Source organism: Pleurodeles waltl, unplaced genomic scaffold, assembly GCF_031143425.1.
Source record: "Pleurodeles waltl isolate 20211129_DDA unplaced genomic scaffold, aPleWal1.hap1.20221129 scaffold_54, whole genome shotgun sequence".
NCBI lineage: Eukaryota > Metazoa > Chordata > Amphibia > Caudata > Salamandridae > Pleurodeles > Pleurodeles waltl.
In genome coordinates, this window is record NW_027150248.1 from 2,729,627 (window position 1) to 2,753,264 (window position 23,638).

General features: G+C 47.1%; 1 pseudogene; it reads left to right on the plus strand.

Annotated features, from left to right (window-relative positions):
- Nucleotides 1–23,638, plus strand: part of LOC138278710 (zinc finger protein 208-like) — a 236,817-nt pseudogene that overhangs the window by 189,645 nt on the left and 23,534 nt on the right.

The window sequence follows — 23,638 nt, forward strand, 5'->3', positions numbered from 1 at the left end:
GTATTTATTTTTCTTCACTGTACCACAGTGCCCTGTCCCCTTTGGGTGATAGGTCTGGAGGGCCCGCTCTCGTCTCTTTTGCAGTTCCAGAATGAGCCAAGCAAATCACATTGTCATAAAGGAGACATTTATTTTTCTCTACAGGTTCCATGATTCTGCTTTTAACAACTTAGCTAAAATATGCTTTTCAGATATAAAAAATAACTAATTGATAACAGCATACACTGGCTAGCAATTCTAAAGAGCTTCAAATTATCCTCATTAACCTCTCACTGGTGGTAAACCCTGCAAGTAGGTCTTTGTGGCTCAACAATGGCACATCTCAATCTGAGTACATACTCAAGATGCATGATAAGGTACAACAAATTATACTACCACATGGATGCATTTTAGGCAGTTGTTGCAGCACTACACTAGAGGGTCCCACGCTGCCGGAGAACAACTCAGGGAGCTGTGCTTTGCAGGATGGAGTGCTAGAGACCTGGGCTACACTGTGCACAAAGAACTCTTGGAAGAAGTGCACAGAAGCCCAAGGAGCTGCAGAAGATGTGGTGCACAGGGGTACTGTCGCAGCACGGAGAAGGCAAGCTCTTACCTCCACCAAATTTGGACAGCTGGGCCTTTGGACAGTCCACCACCTGTGTTCCAGGGAGCACGCTCGTTGCCAGGAGAGGAGTCCCAGAGTACCAGCTGTCGTCGTAGAAGGGTGCCTGCTGAAGCAGGGACGTGACTCAGTCACTCCACAGGAGATTCCCTCAGTTTTTCTGGTGCAGGGTGAAGAGAGGTAGTCTTCAGAGCATGCACACCTTGGAAACTGTTGCAAATGCTGGCTGGAGCTTAAGTTGCAGGTCACAGGAGTCATCCTGCATACTTTGTTGCAGTTACAGCGGTTCCTGGAGCAGTCTGCAGTTGATCCGACAGTCAGAAGCTGAAGCAGAGGATGCAGTGGAGTCCTGGAGGAATCCTGCAAGCCGAATCTGAGGAAACACCTGGAGGAAAGACCCTAAATAGCCCCGAGAGGGGGACTGGAAACCTACCCAGGTATGCACCTATCAGGAGGGGTCTCTGGTGTCACTTGCTGGCACTGGCCACTCAGAGGTCTCAGAGGGTCCCCACACCTTGGAATGCAAAATGGCTAATGCCAGGGACACACTGGAGGAGCTCTGGGCACCATCCCTGGGGTGGTAATGGACAGGGGAGTGGTCACTCCCCTTTCCTTTGTTCAGTTTGGCGCCAGAGCAGAGACTAGGGGTCCCTCAACCAGTGTAGACTGGATTATTCAAGGAGGGCACCGTTTGTGCCCTTTAAAGCATTTCCAGAGGCTCTGGGAGGATACCCCTTCCATGCGTGGAACTCCTATTTCCAATGGGAGAGGGTGTAATGCATTGTTCTGCCTTTCTGGGATTGAGGTGCTAAATCCCCAGGAGGGCAGACACCTGTGTGTGATGTGGCAGCAGCTGGGGCTGCAGTGGAAACCTCAGAGAGCTGGTTTGGCAGGACTGGGGGGTCCATGGTGGAGCCCCCAGGGTGCGTGGGATTGGCCCCCCAATACCAGAATTGGATTGGGGGTCACTTCCATGATCTTAGACACCTCACATGGCCATATTTGGATTTACCATTGTGAATCTACATATATCTATTGACAAATATGTAGTGCACGCTTATAATGGTATCCCCGCACTCACGGCACGGGGAATCGGCGCTGGACAACGTGAGGGCATCTTTACTAGTGCAAGGGTGCTCTTTCACACAGTAACTTTGCACCTAGTCTTCAATAAATGAAGGTTAGACATATAGGTGACTTATAAGTTACTTTCATGCAGTGACAAATGGCTGTGAAATAGTGTGTGCACTATTTCACTCAGGCTGCAGTGGCAGTCCAGAAGAAAGGTTTGTATGAGCTCCTTTGGGGTGGCAAAAGAAATGCTGCTGCCCATAAGGATCTCCTGGAACCCCAATGCCCTGAGTACCTAGGTACCATATACTAGCGTCTTATAAGGGTGGTCCAGTGTGCCGATCAGAATGGGAATATGGAGTCACTAAACTGTAGTTACAAATTTGGTAAGTAGAGAGAGCATAAGCACTGGAGTTCTGGTTAGCAGAACTTCAGTGACACATTTAAGCATACAGACAACACACATAGGCCACAAACTATGAGCACTGGGGTCCTGGCTAGCAGGATTCCAGTGAGACAGGCAAAACACACTGACAAATAGGTTTTAAAGTATGAGCACTGGGGTCCTGGCTAGCAGTATCCCAGTGAGACAGTAAACACACACTGACAAACACTTACAAACAAGCCAAAAGTTGGGGGGGGAGGTAACCATGCTAGAAAGAGGCTACTTTCTCACATGGTATGTCACACAAAAAAGTGGCAGCACACCGTGGCTTGTGAACTTGTAGGGTATGTCACATAAAATAGTGGCAGCACACCAGGACTTGTGAACTTGTAGGGTACGTCTCAGGTTAGTGACACCAGGACATTTCTGTGCACTAACTGTTAATTCTACCTAGCCTAGCCTCTTGATTGCTGCTGGTTTAATGTTAATGTTTAATGACAATCTCCTACATGAGCAGAAACCTGTGCAGACATTTCCAGGCTCTCTCCTCCTCCTGGGGCTGGGGGGGAGGTGCAGATTTGGGGTCTGAGGGGGGAAGGGGTCTGTGAGGGTCTGAAGATGAAGATGACTGAAGACAGACAGGGGGTCCTTCCTCCTCTGCAGCAGGCTGGACACAGAGGGAGATGCCGGAAGTGATGTCAGCATCCGCTGCTGGTGGTGTCTCTGCCGCCGCTGACCCGGAAGAAGACACTTCTGTTCCTGTTAGTAGCCGGCCAGGACCCTGTGTTGGAGACAAACAGTGACATTTACTCTTCTCTCTTGATACAAAGATCTGTTCAACTCGAGCTGCTTTTACATATGAGCGCAGAACAAGCGCCGTCTCTTCGGAACCCGGAACCTGAGAGGGAGAAGGGTTTCCTCTTCCGGGTCAGCGGCGGCAGAGACACCACCAGCAGCGGATGTGACATCACTTCCGGCCGCTCCCTCCTGCGCTCTGCCCTTTGTGCCGATGGTTCTCCCGGACTCCTGCCTGAGGTGAGTTCTCTTCAGTTTGTTGATCCCTCTGGGTTCGGGGTCTCCCCGCCACCGCGGCCTGAGAGAGGGACCCTGACACTGAAAGAGAGGGGTTTAAACGTGATCTGACGGATTCCTGCATCTGACTGCGCTGTGAGGGTCTGTGCACTGCATCTCACTGCACTGTGAGGGATCTGTGCACTGCATCTCACCACACTGTGAGGGATCTGTGCACTGCATCTCACTGCACTGTGAGGGTCTGTGCACTGCTGCTCACTGCACTGTGAGGGTCTGTGCACTGCTGCTCACTGCACTGTGAGGGTCTGTGCACTGCATCTCACTGCACTGTGAGGGATCTGTGCACTGCATCTCACTGCACTGTGAGGGTCTGTGCACTGCTGCTCACTGCACTGTGAGGGTCTGTGCACTGCATCTCACCGCACTGTGAGGGTCTGTGCACTGCTGCTCACTGCACTGTGCGGGTCTGTGCACTGCTGCTCACTGCACTGTGAGGGTCTGTGCACTGCTGCTCACTGCACTGTGAGGGTCTGTGCACTGCTTCTCACTGCACTGTGAGGGATCTGTGCACTGCTTTTCACTGCACTGTGAGGGTCTGTGCACTACATCTCACTGCGCTGTGAGGGTCTGTGCACTGCTGCTCACTGCACTGTGAGGGTCTGTGCACTGCATCTCACTGCACTGTGAGGGTCTGTGCACTGCTTCTCACTGCACTGTGAGGGGTCTGTGCACTGCTGCTCACTGCACTGTGAGGGTCTGTGCACTGCTGCTCACTGCACTGTGAGGGTCTGTGCACTGCTGCTCACTGCACTGTGAGGGTCTGTGCACTGCTTCTCACCGCACTGTGAGGGTCTGTGCACTGCTTCTTACTGCACTGTGAGGGGTCTGTGCACTGCATCTCACTGCACTGTGAGGGTCTGTGCACTGCATCTCACCGCACTGTGAGGGTTCTGTGCACTGCATCTCACTGCACTGTGAGGGTCTGTGCACTGCATCTCACCGCACTGTGAGGGTCTGTGCACTGCTGCTCACTGCACTGTGAGGGTCTGTGCACTGCTGCTCACTGCACTGTGAGGGTCTGTGCACTGCATCTGACTGCACCGTGAGGGTCTGTGCTCTGCTGCTCACCGCACACTGAGCGCCTTCGCATTCTGATTCATCTCAGTGCAGTGGGAGAGATCTCACTGCTGCCCTGTAATGCACCGTTAGCAGTCAGTGCACGCTGCGCTGCACCTTGCGAGACTCAGGCAGCAAAAGCCCATTCCCGAGCCCCGCGCGGAGGTCCCTGGGCCAGGGCTGCCTTGTGCTCCCTTAGAAGACTTTGCAACCACAAAACAAATTGCATTTTTAATTATTCTAACCCTGCAGTATTTTTTAACCTGACACTAAACAACGGGCCTTGATAAACTGGAGAAAGAGGCACCAAAATGCACAATGAGTGTAAGAGTATGTACAGAAGACATGTTGTGTGCACTGCCATTCCTCCAGTTTCCCATGAAGTGCCCCTTCTACTCGCCACCAAGTTTCCCAACCAGGGAGAGTTACTTCAGCATTTTGCTGGAGTAGAATTAACAGTTTACAGCGTGGGGAAAGGTCAGATTGGAGTTTGTGGATGCTCATATACTCACAAGTTAGTGGTCATTCACAAACTGAGAAATCAACAATGCATGTGGTGCTTGTACAGTTGTGCAATTCTACACGTCTGGCTAAGAATCACACTGTGCTAATACATTTAGACCTGCCGGGTATCATTTTGTGCATAGCTGTCACACATCAGTGTAGCCATCAATGGCTTTCTGACTTTGTACTGAGATGTTTGTTGACATAAAAAGTACTTAAAACACTTGGGTTGGTTTTTTATTGCTTCAGTGGTCCTGTACCTGACAGATCCTGCTCATAGTACCCAGATGAAGTGCCCAGAGAGAGTTTTCAGCTCTTCTGGTCAGCCCTTCTTCCAGCTCCTGTACCTGACATGTCCTGCCTGACAGTACCTAGGTGGAGTGTCCTGGAGAGAGTTTTCAACTGTTCTTTTCAGCACTTCTTCCAGCTCCTGTACCTGACAGATCTTGCTGAGAGTTCCCAGGTGGTGTCTCCAGGAGAGTGTTTTCACCTCTTCTGGTCAGTACTTCTTCCAGCCCCTGTTCTATCTTACTCCAGTCTACCCCAATCCGCTCTACACCACTCCACTCCAATCTACCCTACCATAATCCACTCCAGTCTATCACAGTCTACCCCACTGCACTCTTCTCTACCCCACAACACTCTATCCCACTCAACTCCAATCTACCCCACCCCTGTCTATGTCACTCCAGTCTACCCCATTCAACTCCAATCTTGCCTACCATAATCCTTCCAGTCTATCTCACCCCAATCTACCCAACTCCAATCTGCCCCACTCCACTTTACCCCAATTTACTGCACTCCACTATTTGCCATCTATCCCACTGCACTCCAATTCACCACAATATAATCTACTATACTCTACCTTACTCCATTCTACCCCACTCCACCCCAATATACCCCAGTTCAATCAACTCCACTCCTCCACTCCAATTTACCCCTCTCTACCCACTCCCCTAAGCTACCCCAGTCCACTTCACTCCATTCTACCCTCTCCACTGTTGCCGAATCTCACTCTACTCCAATCTCGACTCCAATCCAATTTATCCAACCCCACTCCACACAATCTACTCCACTGTAGTGTACCCCACTCTACCGCATTCTTCCCCACAGTACTCCAATCTACCCCACACTATTCCAAAAAGCTGAGGTATCTTTAGATGCACTGGTGTCAATCAGGGTTTCCCAGGCAAGATTTTTTAATTCATTCTTCCATTTTTTAAAATGCTACATTGTAATCTGGTTTGCTCCTTCTCACCTCCAGGGGACAACGAGGTAACCTATAAATGGGCTATCTTGAGGTGTTTATAGGCTTTGGAACAATTACCATCGAATCACCGAGGCCTATTAGTGTTCATCTGGGGCTGTGTTCTGGTTAAGATGGCTTTGATACCACCAGAAATCGATAGAAATGCAGCCTTAGTGTCAGTGTCACTAGAAGAAATATCCAAGAATGCATCATAGGCAAAATGGTAATAACCATATTATCGAGAAAATGTACCAAGTTTACAAAGACCAACTCCATTACAAATGCTACTGGAAGAGTGATAGGTCAGGAGAGAGGGCCCAATTCGGCCTCATCCGACTGCAGAGGGTCACAGGTGAGCCCGCTCATGGCCTGGTATTTGCCTGGGCATGCTTCTGGGTGTTCCTTGCAGACCCCGAGTGCTCAGCACACAGAAGAGTGCTTTGCCAAACGTTAAACCCAGTTAAACCTATTCAACATGGAAAGTGCCTAGACCAGTTACTCAGAACGCCTTGAAACGCATACTTTACAAGATGTTTTCTCAATCTGCTATGGTGTGCATCTTTAGAGACAAGATTGGATTTATAGAGCGATCTATCATCTGAGAGGGTTTCCTGGCCCTGAGCAGGCTTGAGCGAGCAAAGCCTAGAAAAGCTTGGTCTTCAACTTCCTGCAGAAGTCAAGAAGGGAGGAGGAGGCTATTATGCGTAGTGCCAGAGCGTTCCATCCTTTAGGCGCGATGTAGGAAAAGGTTTGACTGCCGGATCTGATTTTCCGTATGTGTAGGATGTGTGCAAGCAAAGTCTGGACGAACAGAGGTGCTTGGAAGGTTTATGAAACAGATGCGATTGTTGAGGTCTGCCAGGCCGGTGTTATGTAGTGCCTTGAAAGTGCGGGTGAGAAGTTTGAGTTGAGCTCGTTTGTGTGTGGGGAGCCAGTGGAGCTCCTTTAGGTGTGCTGTGATATGAGTGCGGTGTGTGAGGTTGAGAGTGATTCTGGCTGCTGAGTTCTGAATATTCAGCTGCCTTCTGTGAGTTTTTTGCTGACCCCGGTATAGAGGGTGTTCTTGTAGTCCAGCTTGCTTGTGCCAGGGTGTGTGTGAGAGCTTTCTGGGTGCTGATTGTGAGGCATTTGAAAATCTTCCTCAGCATCTACAGGGTATGGAAGCATGAGGCAGTGACTGTGTTGACTAGGATGGTCATGTTGAGTTTGTTTTTGATGACGATCCCGAAGTTCTTGACCTGGGTGATGATGGTCCATGTAGTCCCACGGTGTAGTGCTCTTCCCGAAGATCACAATTTCAATCTTCAACTGGAGACAGTTGGTTTTCATTTAGTGGGAAATTTCCGTCATGCAGGAATTGACCTTGAACCGGGTACTGCGGGTCTTGACCATGGGACTCATAATGAGTTACATGTTGTCGGTAGGAGAGGACATTGATGCTGTGAAAGCGGATGATTCTGGCTAGAGGACTCCTTGCTTAACTCTGAAAATGAGGCCACAGGCATCCAAAGTGTACGGTGTCAGGCTGAATGACTTGGTTCTTCCAGTCAAGAAGGAGCAGACCCACCGGAGTGCGTCTCCCTGGATTCTGATCTTGCATCAATAAGGGCGAGGTGGGGGACTATTGCAAACTCTGCAGAGAGGACCAGGAAGATGAGGACACCTTGTCCCTTCTGTCCAGAGTCATGCGGATGTCATTCATGGTGACGATGTGGGCATCCATGCTGTGGTTGGGTCTGAATCTAGACTGAGTGGTGTTGAGGGGCTGGTGGTTATTGAGGTATTAAAGGAGTCATCTGTTGATTATTTTCTCTGAGACCTTAGCCAGGAATGGTAGCAAGGAGATCAGCCTGTAGTTGGTGATCGTTGAAGGGTCTGCAGAGGGTTTCTTCATTAGTGTCCCCCACAGTTGTGTGTTTCTGTCATGCCGGTTCTTCCTCAGGGTCTGTACGGAGAGCAAAAAGTCCACCTCCAGGCGCCACCATCTCTGAATGCTGTACTAGCACAGAGTATTGGAGTGGCCAGACGAGACAAAGGGGTTTAGTGGATAGGAACAGTGGGGAGGGAGAAAGAGAACACACAAAGGGGGTCATTTTGACCTTGGCGGTCTTTTGTCAAGACCGGCGAGGGACCGCCGTGCTGAAGACCGCCAGTGGTGGCGGTTTTCCGCTCGGCGTATTATGACTGTTGGCAGCTCTCCGTCCTTTTTCGGACAGAGAGCCGCCAGCAGCCATACTGGCGGGCGGCGGGGAAGTGGAGGTTGCTCCACCTCCACCGCCACGTCAACAGAACACCACCCACCGAATCACGTCCTGTGATTCGGCGTGCGGTGTTCTGTTGACGGTATGGTGTCGGTGGAGCAGCCCCCATGGATCCCGCACCCTCCCGGAGGAACGACGCGCCAGGTAAGTCGATCGTCCGTTAGGGGAGGGGGGTGGAGGGGTGTTGTGTGCGTGCATGGGGGTGTGCGTGTGTGTATGTAGAGGGGGGGTGTGAGTGCGTGTATGCTTGCGGGGTGTTGTGTGTTTGTAAATGAGTGCGTGTATGTCTGTAGGTATGTCTGTATGGATGTGTGCGTGTATGTTTGAATGTGGGTGTGCGTGTCTGACTGTGTGTGTGGATGTTAGCATGTATGTCGGTGTGTGTGCGTGTATGTGTGTTGGTGGTGCCTGCGTGCGTGTCGTGTGTGAATGAGTGATGTGATGTTGGGGGTCGGGGTGGGGAGGGGGGTTCTGCCACCTTTGGGGGGTGGCAGGGGAGGTGGGGGGTGCAGGGGAGGGAGTCAGGGTGGGGGTTGGGGGTGGGGGAGACCCCTATCAGTGCCAGGGAAGGAATTCCCTGGCACTGATAGTGCTTACCGCCATGGATTTCATGGTTCTTCTTCTGAGTTGTCCTTCGGCGTCGTGGGACTCCCTTTTGTGACTTTGGGTGGACTCCGGTTCACTTTTCTTCCAAGTGCCTGTTCAGGTACTTCTGCGGGCGCTGCCTGCTTCTGTGAGGGCTCCCTACATTGCTGGGCGCCCCCTCTGTCTCCTCTTCCAAGTGGCGACATCCTGGTCCCTCCTGGGCCACAGCAGGGTCCAAATACCACCAGCGGTATAGTGACGACCGCCGGGCTGGAGACCCAGGTCTCCAGCCCAGCGGTCGTCTCCGCCCTGGCAGGCGGAACGGAGAAGCGGGGGATGACCATGGCGGTAACCGCCATGATCATAATTGCAAAAATTTGACCGCCAGGGTCGTAATGACCCCCATAATATTCAGATGGAACCTGAGCACTGAGATCCCCTAAAACTTCACCCGCTTTAGAAGGAGTGAGTTTTTATCCACTCTCACTCTATTCTGCTTTTTTCAGGGTTTAATTTTCTATACATGGTCTTTGAATAGTAGGCTGTAAAACAAATGGGATTAGGTGAAGTCACTTGTTCAATGCATACCTTTTAACACCCTAGGTACACCCCATTCTGGACACTGTTGCAGGCATACATACCATTAGTTCTATTAAACGTTTCTCTCTCTCCTTCAATTGTTCAATGCCCCAGGTTAAGTCACCTGGCTGAGAGAGAGAGTGAGATTAACTAATATTCATGAATTATGTTCTCTAATCTTCAATCAAACTGGTATGTCTCTATGGAACTGCCTTCCCTGGAATCGTTTCTATCAATAATGGTCTTTACTGGTTGCACAAGAAATTAGGTTATAGTTAGTCTGTTCCTCTGAGTTAGAACCAAAACTATGATGAGGCTTGAAATGCTAACGAATTCGGCGGACTCTGCCTCTACCAGGGGGCATCTACTCTGTCTGAAGTGTAGGCCGGATCACTTGCAGCGTGAGTGAACTCACTACCAAAGCGCTTAGTTGAACAAACATAGTGCAGGAGCCCAGGATAGAAGCTGTTCCTCTGATCAGTTCCTGGAATAGTGAGCACGCAGTTCTGGGCAAGGCTGGTTTTATACACTAGCCCCATCGAAGAAGGCTATCCCTTAGTGCTTCCGTGATTTTTAGTGCTGACACACACTCTTTCTCTGGAACTAAATGATGGATGTAGGAGGCTGGCCTGGCTTGTAGTGGGTACCAGAGATACTTACACCTTGTGCCAGGTCCAGTTATCCCTTATTAGTGTAGAAGAGGTGTTTCTAGCAGCTTAGGCTGATAGAAGGTAGCTATGGCAAAGCAGCTTAGGCTGAACTAGGAGACATGTAAAGCTCCTGTAGGAAAGTACCATCTTGCCTGGCATGTTACCCCCATTTTTCACTGTATATATGTTGTTTTAGTTGTATGTGTCACTGGGACCCTGGTAACCCAGGGCCCCAGTGCTCATAAGTGTGCCTGAATGTGTTACCTGTGTAGTGACTAACTGTCTCACTGAGGCTCTGCTAATCAGAACCTCAGTGGTTATGCTCTCTCATTTCTTTCCAAATTGTCACTGACAGGCTAGTGACCATTTTTACCAATTTACATTGGCTTACTGGAACACCCTTATAATTCCCTAGTATATGGTACTGAGGTACCCAGGGTATTGGGGTTCCAGGAGATCCCTATGGGCTGCAGCATTTCTTTTGCCACCCATAGGGAGCTCTGACAATTCTTACACAGGCCTGCCACTGCAGCCTGAGTGAAATAACGTCCACGTTATTTCACAGCCATTTTACACTGCACTTAAGTAACTTATAAGTCACCTATATGTCTAACCTTTACCTGGTAAAGGTTAGGTGCAAAGTTACTTAGTGTGAGGGCACCCTGGCACTAGCCAAGGTGCCCCCACATTGTTCAGAGCCAATTCCCTGAACTTTGTGAGTGCGGGGACACCATTACACGCGTGCACTACATATAGGTCACTACCTATATGTAGCTTCACCATGGTAACTCCGAATATGGCCATGTAACATGTCTATGATCATGGAATTGCCCCCTCTATACCATCCTGGCATAGTTGGCACAATCCCATGATCCCAGTGGTCTGTAGCACAGACCCTGGTACTGCCAAACTGCCCTTCCTGGGGTTTCACTGCAGCTGCTGCTGCTGCCAACCCCTCAGACAGGCAGCTGCCCTCCTGGGGTCCAGCCAGGCCTGGCCCAGGATGGCAGAACAAAGAACTTCCTCTGAGAGAGGGTGTGACACCCTCTCCCTTTGGAAAATGGTGTGAAGGCAGGGGAGGAGTAGCCTCCCCCAGCCTCTGGAAATGCTTTGTTGGGCACAGAGGTGCCCAATTCTGCATAAGCCAGTCTACACCGGTTCAGGGACCCCTTAGCCCCTGCTCTGGCGCGAAACTGGACAAAGGAAAGGGGAGTGACCACTCCCCTGACCTGCACCTCCCCTGGGAGGTGTCCAGAGCTCCTCCAGTGTGCTCCAGACCTCTGCCATCTTGGAAACAGAGGTGCTGCTGGCACACTGGACTGCTCTGAGTGGCCAGTGCCACCAGGTGACGTCAGAGACTCCTGCTGATAGGCTCCTTCAGGTGTTAGTAGCCTATCCTCTCTCCTAGGTAGCCAAACCCTCTTTTCTGGCTATTTAGGGTCTCTGTCTCTGGGGAAACTTTAGGTAACGAATGCAAGAGCTCATCCGAGTTCCTCTGCATCTCTCTCTTCACCTTCTGATAAGGAAACGACCGCTGACCGCGCTGGAAGCCTGCAAACCTGCAACATAGTAGCAAAGACGACTACTGCAACTCTGTAACGCTGATCCTGCCGCCTTCTCGACTGTTTTCCTGCTTGTGCATGCTGTGGGGGTAGCCTGCCTCCTCTCTGCACCAGAAGCTCCGAAGAAATCTCCCGTGGGTCGACGGAATCTTCCCCCTGCAACCGCAGGCACCAAAAAGCTGCATTACCGGTCCCTTGGGTCTCCTCTCAGCACGACGAGCGAGGTCCCTCGAATCCAGCGACTCTGTCCAAGTGACCCCCACAGTCCAGTGACTCTTCAGCCCAAGTTTGGTGGAGGTAAGTCCTTGCCTCACCTCGCTGGGCTGCATTGCTGGGAACCGCGACTTTGCAGCTACTCCGGCCCCTGTGCACTTCCGGCAGAAATCCTTCGTGCACAGCCAAGCCTGGGTCCACGGCACTCTAACCTGCATTGCACGACTTTCTAAGTTGGTCTCCGGCGACGTGGGACTCCTTTGTGCAACTTCGGCGAGCACCGTTTCACGCATCCTCGTAGTGCCTGTTTCTGGCACTTCTCCGGGTGCTACCTGCTTCAGTGAGGGCTCTTTGTCTTGCTCGACGTCCCCTCTCTCTTCAGGTCCAATTTGCGACCTCCTGGTCCCTCCTGGGCCCCGGCAGCGTCCAAAAACGCCAAACGCACGATTTGCGACTAGCAAGGCTTGTTGGCGTCCTTCCGGCGGGAAAACACTTCTGCACGACTCTCCAAGGCGAGAGGGATCCGTCCACCAAAGGGGAAGTCTCTAGCCCTTTTCGTTCCTGCAGAAACCTCAGCTTCTTCTATCCAGTCGAAGCTTCTTTGCACCCGCAGCTGGCATTTCCTGGGCATCTGCCCATCTCCGACTTGCTTGTGACTTTTGGACTTGGTCCCCTTGTTCCACAGGTACCCTAGATTGGAAATCCACAGTTGTTGCATTGCTGGTTTGTGTCTTTCCTGCATTATTCCTCTAACACGACTTCTTTGTCCGTAGGGGAACTTTAGTGCACTTTGCACTCACTTTTCAGGGTCTTGGGGAGGGTTATTTTTCTAACTCTCACTATTTTCTAATAGTCCCAGTGACCCTCTACAAGGTCACATAGGTTTGGGGTCCATTCGTGGTTCGCATTCCACTTTTGGAGTGGGGAGTGGTATTGGGGAGATTGGCATTGGGGGATCATGGAATTGTCCCCCCAATGCCAGAATGGCATTGGGGTGACTATTCCATGATCTTAGACATGTTACATGGCCATGTTCGGAGTTACCACTGGGACGCTATACATAGGTAGTGACCTAGGTATAGTGCACACGTGTAATGGTGTCCCCACACTCACAAAGTCCGGGGAATTTGCCCTGAACGATGTGGGGGGACCTTGGCTAGTGACAGGGTGCCCACACACTAAGTAACTTGGCACCCAACAATCACCAGGTGAAGGTTGACATATAGGTGACTTATAAGTTACTTAAGTGCATTGGTAAATGGCTGTGAAATAACGTGGACGTTATTTCACGCAGGCTGCAGTGGCAGGCCTGTTTAAGAATTGTCAGAGCTCCCTATGGGTGGCAAAAGAAATGCTGCAGCCCATAGGGATCTCCTGGAACCCCAATACCCTGGGTACCTCAGTACCATATAATAGGGAATTATATGGGTGTACCAGTATGCCAATGTGAATTGGTAAATTTAGTCACTAGCCTGTTAGTGACAAATTTGGAAAGCAGAGAGAGCATAACCACTGAGGTTCTGGTTAGCAGAGCCTCAATGATACAGTTAGGCATCACACAGGGAACACATACATATAGGCCACAAACGTATGAGCACTGGGGGCCTGGCTAGCAGGATCCCAGTGACACATAACAACCACACTTACAACATAGGGTTTTCACTATGAGCACTGGGCCCTGGCTAGCAGGATCCCAGTGAGACAGTGAAAACACCCTGACATATACTCACAAACAGGCCAAAAGTGGGGGTAACAAGGCTAGAAAGAGGCTACTTTCTCACAATGGACAATATTAGTTCCCATATTGAATCACAGCATAGAATATTGATTGCATATTACAATGCATGCAACCCCAATACAGGCAGAGGTCCAAGGTGGCAACCACAGGCGATTCTGGTTCTCGCTTTGAATCACAACAGGCAATAAATTCACCTACTGTAGTAAATGCAAACTTCAACGCAGGCAGGGTTCCAAGGCGGTAATAACCGGCAATGTTTGTTCTCACATTGAATTGTAGGAGGCACGATTGATCACCTATTGCAGTACATTTAGACCCCATGACAGGGGTCAAGGGGTTAGCTGGCAGTGGAATTCACAACAGGATGACCATTTCATGGTCTCTGCAAACCAGTGGGCTTTTCCACTGGGTAGTTGCCGTTGCCTGGAGGTAGGCGGGGATTCCCCCAGGTGCGGGCCCTGGAACGCGCACCACTGGGATTCTGACAGTTTCCAAGCAGCTGGAAAGGTTGCGGAAGAGATGGAAGCATTCAGAATGGGTGTGAGCATGGCACGTATGGGTTGCAGTGCTCTGGAGTAGGCATGTTGTGGGCAGAGGTCCGATGGGACCCCTGAGAAGATGGATGTGATGGTGGCAGCAGTCTCTTCTGGGTTGATGATGGGCCACTTGGTTAGCATTTGCTGTTTGGGTAAGATCGGGAGGCATTGACTAGGTCTGTCGGGTCCGATAGCAGGTTGAACATACTGTAAATGGAAGGAGATTTGTTGCTGAAGAATTGAGAGGGGTCCTCTGAGGGGGTATTGGTACCATACAGCAATAATCGGTATTCAGTGGGTTTCCTAGAGCCTTAGGCCCCTGTGCCACTGCACCTGCTGCACCACTCAAATAGTGGCCTCTAGTGCCTGCAGGGTAACTGCACTTGCGACTGCTTGTTTAGTAGTAAAATATAGAAATAATCGGCGCTCAGTGGTTTTCTTAGAGCTTTTGCCCCCTGCGCCATTGCACTTGTTGCACCAGTCATATCATGGCCCTCGTGCCTGAAAGGTAACTGCTCTTGGGACTGCTTGTTCAGTGGCAACATATAGCAATCATTGGTGGGTTTCCTAGAGCTTTTGGCCTCTGTGCCCCCTGTGAACAACACCTCCCTGTGGAATGACACCTGGTAGCCTTCAGAGCTCGGACCCACGCCGGCAGAGCACACCTGCAACCTCAGCATCATCCTGGGCAGCAAACTCACCATGAAATGCCAGATCAACGTAGTCTCCTCCGCCTGCTTCCACACCCTTCGCAAGCCCAAAACAATATTCAGGTGGCTCCCTGTCAACACCAGGAAAGTCATCACTCAAGCTCAAGTCACCAGCCGGCTGGACTGTGGCAATGCACTCTACGCAGGACTCATTCCCCGTATCCGCTGAAGCAACAGTGGAGGATGCTCCTACCTTGCCACCAAGTCCTGGAACAACCTCTTCCTACCCCTCAGAATATCACCCTCTCACCCTGAATCCATAAAAGGACCCAAGACCTGGTTCTTCACTTGATCCCAGCAGAAACCCAGTGCCTGGATACCCTACAGGTAATTAGCCGTGCTCTACAAATCTGAATTGATTGATTGATTGATTGATAAGCCAAGTATGAGTTTGCCACTAGTTGGCCCCTCACCGTCTTTGCGGTTTAAGGAGTTCCATAGCAGACAGATTTGTTTCCTGGCGAAACACAGTGTGAGTCTGCTTCGAAAGTAGGAATAACATAATTGACTGCATCTGTGTTTGGCCATTCCCTGGATATTCAAAGTCAATATGCAGTATGTGGGCATAAATGTTGTGTGATGCGTTAGCATTTCAGTGTCTAGGTGTCCATCTGCCCTCCTCCAGCTTTGGAATTCTAGAGGCTGTGATCACAGTCGGTCCCCGCCCCGCGTGTATAGATTAATGCTGAGTGTCCACTAACAAAAACATAAAACAATTACCCCAACCCCGTTCCTGGTTGTGTCTCAAACATGGCCATGACCAAAGGAAAGCTGAAAAGGAAATCGGAGACGAGAGGAACATGTTCCATCAAGGTCTGGGGGATTACAGTCTCTTGGGTTGTTGTTCAAGAGAGATATGCACAATCCGTACCCTAATAGTGGTGCCCATTTTTGCTCTCCCTATCCCCCAGCCAAGGCCACAAGGAATATAGCCTTCTCAACATGTGCTCTGAGAGGCCCCTCCACTCCAAACAGGGCACAGTTTGTGGAGTCATGGCACTTGGTCAGACGTCCTTGGCATTCATTTCATGTGATGTGATGTGGGTCAGCGAGGGCGCAATCCAGCCAGCACTGACTTGTTCACATCTATTCTGTCCCTGAGGATGGCCTGATCTGCTTGTAGGAGTCCCATATCAATCACTAAGAAGTCTAATTTAGTTTCCAGAAAAGCTTTCACATCATTGATGACCTGTAAAGACAGGAGTTGGCACTTGAGCTGATCCAATGTGAACAGGAAAGGATTGAAGTATGTGAATGCAGTTACCTTTGTTATATACTTCCAGAGGAGTTAACTTTGTTATATACACTTCCTGAAACTAAAGAAACAGCAGTATATCAGGATCCTTCTTTTTCCACAATCTGTTTTTGTTTAAATGAAATCTTGTCCATTTGCATCTACCTAAAGCTGCATCTGTAGCATGTAGGTGCTCCGTGCTTGCCGTTTCTTTAATAAGTAACTATGTGAACACTGGTAAATCAGCTCCTTTTAAGAAGAAAATAGGACGGGATGTGTTCAACAGAACATTTAGCTAAATATCTGTGTATGGTGAATTAACCCTGGCTAAGTTTCAATCATGGTAAAGAAAAGATGGTGTTTATATCCAGTTAAATATTGTGTATCACATTCTAGTACATTTGTATTTCATAATTTTAAATCTCTTTACATCCCACAGGACACATTTCTTGAATGCATCAATTGCTTGAGAATAACAAAAATGATTCAGTAAATCAACAACAAATGGTCAGAAATAATCAACTCCAGTATTCAGGAAAACATCAGTGCAATCACAGACTGAGGACCCTGAACATAGACTGATAGATGCTGGAAGAAGCTCCGAAGGACAATTCAGTGAACGCAGGAGTCTGAGCTTTGCACCTTCACACCTCGAGACTAAGAAATTACCTCTAGAAAATTAAGGCAACAAGACTGATAAACCACCTCCTGAATAAACAGCCGACCAACATCAGCTTTAATCATGGGATTTTTATGATGTGGCTACCACAGTGCTCTGATTCCTAAAATGATAACAGGCCATAATTCAGTGCTCTAGGTGTATTGTAAACTCTTCCTCCCGACACCACAGCAACCAGAGAAAAACACAACGGAGTGAAGAAAACCACTGAAGGGTAAAGGAAAGAGGACTTCTGCTGTCTTCAATACAACGGACTCTCCCAATGTGCACCAACCGAAATGAGGTTAATCCTTACCCACAAGCACTGAAAACTGTTATCCAATCTAAAGACGTAATCTCTCGTAAGGAAGCCTTGCTCATATTATGAGTGTGGCAACTATTTAGTGACCATTGTATTTTACTTTTAAATTGGAAATCAGATGTCTTGAATATAAAAAAATACAGGAAAGCGAGAGTAATACAAGTGCTTTACAACCATGTTGGCCCATCAGGAAACACAGTATTGTGATGTAGACAAATATAGACCCGACCCAGAGACTCTAACCATGAAAGAAGAATCATACACAGGCAGTGAGAGCTTTAGTTTGTCATCACTATTAAAGCACCATCAGGGAACACACACAGGAGAAAAGCCATTCAGATGCAGTGAATGTGTGAAGAGTTTTAGTCAGTTATCATACCTGCAAAGACATCAGCGAACTCACACTGGGGATAAACCATATCATTGCAATGAATGTGTGAAGAGCTTCCGTATTTTATCAGATCTCCAGAAACATCAGCGATCACATTCAGGTGAAAAACCACACCATTGCAGCGAATGTGGAAGTAGTTTTAGTGAATCTTCAACATTAAGGAAACATCAGCAAGTACACACAGGGGAAAAGCCATTCAAGTGCAGTGAATGTGTGAAGAGCTTTAGTCGGTTATCGCACCTCCAAGACATCAGCGAACACACACAGGGGAAAAACCATACCACTGCAGTGACTGTGGAAGTAACTTTGGTGACTCTACGACATTAAGGACTCATCAGCGAATACACACAGGAGAAAAGCCATTCAAGTGCAATGACTGTGGAAAGAGCTTCAGTTTTTTATCGAACTTTAAACTGCATCAGCGAACACACACTGGGGAGAAACCATACAACTGCAGTGAATGTGGAAGTAGCTTTAGTCAAATATCACAATTACAGAGACATCAGCAAACACACTCAGGCGAAAAACCATTCAGTTGCACTGAGTGTGTGAAGAGCTTTAGTCACTCAGCACTCCTAATAAGGCATCAACATACACACTCTGGGGAAAAACCATTCAGATGCAGTGAATGTATGAAGAGTTATAGTCGCTTAGCACACCTCCAACGACATTATCGAACACACGCAGAGGAAAAACCATACAGTTGCAGTGAATGTGTGAAGAGCCTTAGTTGGTTATCACACCTCCAAGTACATCAGCGAACACACACAGGGGGAAAACCATTCAAGTGCAGTGAATGTGTGACAAGCTTTAGTCAATTACCAAGCCTACATAGCCATCAGCGAATTACAGCCGATGATAAAATTACAACTATGTGGGACATCCAAATGCCAGATGATAAAAAAGTTGATGATAGAAGACCTGACTAGTCAGGAAAGAAAAATAACACTCAAAGCTTTGTAGAATTATAAGGGTGTCTGTTGTCAGTGATTGCTCATTTCATTTCTCTACTGATAAGAAGAAGAAAAGAAGTTGCAAGCAACACATTAATACATCAGCAGAGTGTGGATTAAAGGAAAATAAACTATTTTTCCTTCGATATAGTAGAGTTATAAAGAAAAACATCCAAGCACACCTGTTCATGCCGCCTGTAAAAACAACACTATGAACAATGCTTGGACTAACAAGTGTATTTTCAGCTAACTTTGGGATTTAGTGCTAAAACCCATGAACCCATAACGCTCAAACAGATTTAACAAGCACAAACTGGAGAATATTCATAGCTGGTTGTGGTGTTTGGTAATTTTATGCCACATTGATGGTTGAGTGACAACAGCCAGAGAACAGTGTCCAAAAACATGAGAAGTGAAAGTAGGAAAATGTGAGCTGTAACTCTCAGGGTTAATGCTTGTAGTGCATGACATTTACCTCCCAAGGCCTGATGCATGAGAAGTGATGCTCATTTCCATCATCACATGGTCCTTCCCCAGTGGCGTTCAACAGTTGCATCCTTAGGAGACTGGACGGCTCACCATGGACTATGTAAATGATTCATTGTTAGAATAATTGCATGTAAATATATTTTATGAGTTTTTTATTTGCAGAGAATCATTCAACCTAATCCTGTTTGGTGCAAGGTTAGAATCAGTGTATGCTCATCAATTAATAATAACTTTATTTAGTTGTTGCCAGCCGTAAAGTGCATTATTACCATTTGTACAAAAACCCATCTACCCACCATATCATGCAGTATTTCATCATGAACAGCTTATAAAATCACAACTGTGTCCGAAGCAGTGGCCTTCAACCCTGAAGTGCATTATTCAAACATAATTAAGATCACAGTCACATTTTATAGCTTCTATAAAGTACATAAACAAACTTAAGATCGCATATTAAAAACTATCAATAAAATCACTGGACTATCTTAAAATACTATTATTTTAAAATGAACTATTAACTAGGTGCGTCGCGAACCATGTCATCTACGAATATGATAAATCACCACTCCCATCCTTTAATTGTCTAACTTCCTTCTAATTTTGTAATATTAATAGCTTTGCACATGCAAATATAGTATATTGTCCTAGATGTACTTATGCTGCTTTTTCAAGAGGAGCATTTATATTAGTAGCAAACTTTGCTCCACAACATGCCAAAGGGGTTGACGTTCCCGATAGCCAAGTAATAATGGCTTGCCTACAAGTGGGTATATTCATCTTCTTGAAAACTGGTTTAAAAAATTGCTTCCTGTAAGTAGTGAATCTTGGACATGTGCACATTAAATGACAAAGTGACTCTAATTCATAACCTCATAAGCGACAATTTGTTTCTGTCTTTTCACCCTTCCACGCTGGGGTGAGATCTTTGGACTCAATCAGGCCAATATAGTATAGTGTCCTAGATGTAACTAAGGTGCTTTTTCAAGAAGAGCATTTATATTAGTAGCAAATTTTGCTTCACGACATGCCAAAGGGATTAACGTTCCCAATAGCCAAGTAATAATGGCTTGCTTAAAAGTGCGTATATTCATCTCCTTGAAAATTGGTTTAAAAAATTGCTTCCTGTAACTAGTGACTCTTGGACATGTGCACATCCAATGACAATGTGACTCTAATTTATAACCTCATAAGCGACAATTTGTTTCTGTCTTTTCACCCTTCCACGCTGGGGTGAGATCTTTGGATTCAAATATGCCAAATCGAAAAAACATGAAACATGATGGAAGTGCATCGCGATATATGCTTGAGGTTTTCAACTGGTATACATATCCATAACAGTCCAGGCGTGCCGTCGTTTTGCTAGGATTTTTATTTTTATCTAAAATAAATAATTGTTTTTTGAAGAAAGATTACTGCACCTAGCAAATGCTGCACACCCTATCTTACTCGCCTAAGCCTCCTGTATTCCTAGCTCTGTCATAGCTTCCTCAAGATAGGCACCCCAAGAGTTGGCTTGCTTTCCCTCCATCTGGGCCTTTATCTCCAAACAGCACAGACTATTCAAAGTTCCTCTTTCTGCGAAACGGGGACGCCAACATAATTTCACAAAGGCATTTAGTTGTTGGAATTTGCAAACAAACCTGTGCTGGAGAAGTTTCTTTTGGAAGGCAAAAGACTGCCTTGTAGGCCCTTGTTTTACGCTGATTTAAAGTAGCAGTTTCTTTGCCGTGCCAGAGTTAAACACCATATGTCAGAGAGGGCAAATCGATGGTAAACAAACGACAAAATGCACCCCACAGACACACCCAGGTATTTATATGAATAAACAGATTCTACCTGCTGGCCTTTTATAAACCACTTGTGTGCTTTATATTTGAAGTCCACCATCCACACAACTTTTGTTTTCTGCAAGTTCAGCTCTAACTTTTGCTTCTCAATATAACTTGCCAGAGCACTGATCGATCTTTGAAGGCCGATGGGAGTTTGACTTAGCGTTCCTGCAATATGCAGATGACATAGTAATACTATCTTCTCCTTCGCTAATACTGGAGGGTGGCTATCTTCAATTGACGAATATTTATACAAATTGGCTAGATATAAATTAAAAAGGCACAGGGCCAAAACACATCTTTGTTTTAAGCCATTGCTTGTAGACATTTTTTAAGTGAGCCTACTGGCATCCCCTAATTTCACCTGGACCCACGTATCACTATATAGGCCAATAACTGCAGTTAACATTTTCTCTGGCATGCCCCAATGCTCCAATTTCCTCCATAGACGTGTTGTGGCACTCGATCAAAAGCTAACTTAAGATCAATAAAACAGGCAAACGACCTAGATAGAACCAGTGTATGATAGCAACATTATTGCTAGGAGGAAAAGACATTGAAAAGTTTAGTTCCTAACAGGTTTCTGGAGGCTTGACGGTTAAGTAAAGACTGAATCTTGAGTATTACAGAATTCCAGCTCTTAGAAGCTAGAATCCAGAACTATCCACTCCCTGCTACACATTTCTGGAGCCTTGACACTGGAAAACAAATCTGGATTCAGAAGAAAAGCGACACAAATGATAATCAGGTCTGTGTCTATAAACAAAAAGGTACGCTCATTTTATAAATTCTGCTGGTAAATGCAAGGACTCAAAAAGTATGTGCTGCCTCAAGATTAAAGAGAGAACATTTATGACGCAGTTGAGCCTTTTCAAGCCACAAATAGTATAGACAGCAGCTTTCTGAATCATTTTAAATGTGCTTTTGTGTTGCTGGAGCCACCAAATGCACAGACTTCTCATAGCCCAGCCTTTCGTAAACAAAGGAGTCTCCAATAAAATATTCATGGGAATGCATTCCACTGAATTAATAGTAACAAAGTGCAGAGTCCCTGCTGCTGACCACCATCACCACATCCTAGCAGTGGTAGTTTGGGATGGGGTTGCTTTTAGAACCTAGAAATGAAACTGTTACTTGCTGTTAAATGCCAGAATTAGCACAGCACATCTGTGCCGCCAGAGCTCTGTACATCCGGGCATGTTTCGTATGGAAGGTTTTGTGAACCAATGGGAGTCAAGAGTATCAGCACCTGTGACTAAAGAGAGATCACTTCTGATGGATACTTCTACCTGCTGATTCCTCGCCTATAGCATGATCCCAGGTGCCAGTCTGGGTCAGGAATCTTCAAGGTATCACATTGCCGGTAGGGAGCCTGGCATTGCATCATTGCCAAAAGCGGCATTCAGTGGCGTCACCAAAGCCATATGGCGTTCACTCCGGCACAAGGACACAGTTCTTTTTTTTTTTTTAACTCTTGGCGCAGATCTGGAGCTCGTCTTCTCTTCACTTGGGGGTATTGCAATGTGAAGAGCATGCACTTAGAGGAAGATTGTTTTGTAGACACCTTTGGGACTTCCTCTGCACAGCCTGACCTACTCTGATTGTGCGTCCTTTAATCTAATTGTAATCGAAGAGTGACGTTCCTGTGACTTTGGTTACAAAGTACTCTGGCTTCATTATACTAGGACCACCCTAGCTGGACTGGGGAGACCTGCCTTATGTATTTCGACTGCTTTAAAAGCGGCTAGTGAGAAGCAGCGGGTGAAGTTGTCCTTTATGAATGTAAGGCGGGCGGCCACAGAATGCGTGGAACATCAAAAACCTTTTATCACGGCTTATGGGGTGGTCCATACCACACTGGGGCTTGAACCCTCTCTTATCACGATGCCTGCTTGGGAACAAACACTTATACACAATTTAGTTTGTTTGTTGTCATTAATCCTTTCCATTAGGATAATATGAAACAGTCTCAGTCTGTATTTGTCACTGCAATAAATTATCACCACAAACGCTGTTACATTTGACTTTTTTGTGCAAATATTATAATCGTTTTATCAGTCGGTACTCGACACACCTTTTGAAAATATTGGGTTTCGACAGACCAGCCTTATGTTATTTACAGGTCTTTTTCCACACCTGAGGTTTGCTTGAAAGTGGGGCTTTTTTTCAAAATCAGCTGTTCGGCACTGCAAATCTTTGTTGTTTTAATAGTATTCATTTTATGTGCTGCGGGTTCGTTTTTAAACGTACACCTTAAAATACTGTATTGGTTATTCAATGTGCTAGGCTTTCTACGTATGTTTTAATCTTGGCTTATTTATTGTTTTTATGTGTTTTGTTTCCTATTTTTATCTGCTATTATGATTATTCACTAATATTCGAATAAAGATTGATTGATTGATAATGAGAGGTTGTGGATTAGTCGTTATTTTTAAGGAAAACTGGAGCAACAAAACTCTACAGCTTGATGCCCCTCACATTACTGAATTATCCAACTTAGTGCTAAAACCCTCTCTCTCGGTCTCCCTGGTTGTGGTTATATCTTACCGCCCCCTGGACCTGCTACTAACTTTGTCCATTCCTTGACCAAACTGACTTCACCAGCACTATCTTACCCTCATTTTTTATCTTGAGGGATTTTAATATTGGGGCAGTAGATGATGTCTCAGATGCAATTTCTAGAGACCTTATGGGCTCCATGGAGGCAGTTGGTCTTACGCAGCTGATAACTGGACCTACTCGCAAGGATGGTCAAAGTATTGACCTTATCCTTGCCTTGGATAATTTGAAACCATCAACAAAATACTCACCTAGATTTGGACTGGTCATTTTCTTATTCTTTTTCTTCGTCAGGCTTCTGATTCCTCACACTCCATCTGCTCTTTGACTAGAATCATCACTAAGAACTGCCCAAGGGCGAAACAGGCGCCTGAAGCTTTGTCGAGTGCGCTTTTTACCACTGTATTC